Below are 952 nucleotides of genomic sequence, written 5' to 3'. Positions count from 1 at the left end.
TTTTTTTTTTTTTTACTTGTAGCTATGCCTCACCTGCATAGCTCAAGCTCCTAGCAAAGAACACAGGGGCCGAATGAGTATTTCTAAATAAATGAATTCAACAATGAGCACAGTCTAGTTTTGTTATAAAACATATAAATTAAATCCAACAAAATACTCGTTTAACAGTTTCAAGTAAAATAAAATGTTTTCTCATTTCTTCATACTTAAAAAACACAAAAGTACCATAAAAAGCTTTATTTGTACTGATTAAAGCATAATAGTTGTATAAAAAGTTGAGGCATTGGTATTGTGGCCGACAATAATAATCATATTACCATATGAGATATAACGCCAAAGTAAAGTTACACACCATTAACCCTTTGATTTTTAGCTGTTATAAAATTACCACTGGACTATTTATGTTCCATTCAGTATTAGTTATGACTTTTATCTAAAATAACTTAATAATAATAGAACATGATACTGAGGGAAAAGGAAAACACTTAATAATTTTCCAAATGAAAATTAAGAAAGAAACAAATCAATGATTTGGGGAATGGGCATGATTTGGCCTATGACTTTATGGAACTTGGGAGAGTGAACCAAAGCTTTTTTAAACTGGAAAGACATACTGACCTAGCTCCAACCCTTGATCTTTTTATATCAGGAAATGGATGCACCCCATGGCAAATAACATATCTAAGGTCACACAATTCCGTCATAGGAGAGGTGCCCCAGGTCTCCTCACAACACATCCAGGATCTTTTCCATTTCCTAACAGAGTTTATGCCATAATAAATCATATTTTTTAAAAGATCAAGTCAGATATTAAGGAAAACAAATCCATTATAACATTTCGGACTTTAAAAAATCCCTAAAGCAAGAATTTAATAAAAATACATGTTCGAGATAATATACTTAGTGTGGAGTACGGTGCTGAGCACACTGATGGCAGCAGTTCACTGGTGCA

General features: G+C 32.5%; 1 protein-coding gene across 1 annotated transcript in view; it reads right to left on the bottom strand.

Annotated features, from left to right (window-relative positions):
• The window catches only part of LOC103581498 (DNA excision repair protein ERCC-6-like 2), a gene marked incomplete at both ends in the record, with an annotated part of 16,462 nt that overhangs the window by 8,544 nt on the left and 6,966 nt on the right, over positions 1 to 952 (bottom strand). The window lies entirely within an intron of this gene.

This window comes from Galeopterus variegatus, unplaced genomic scaffold, assembly GCF_000696425.1.
Source record: "Galeopterus variegatus unplaced genomic scaffold, G_variegatus-3.0.2 Scaffold13193, whole genome shotgun sequence".
NCBI lineage: Eukaryota > Metazoa > Chordata > Mammalia > Dermoptera > Cynocephalidae > Galeopterus > Galeopterus variegatus.
Note: the sequence above shows the minus strand (reverse complement) of the source record. Positions and strands in the feature narration are given on the sequence as shown.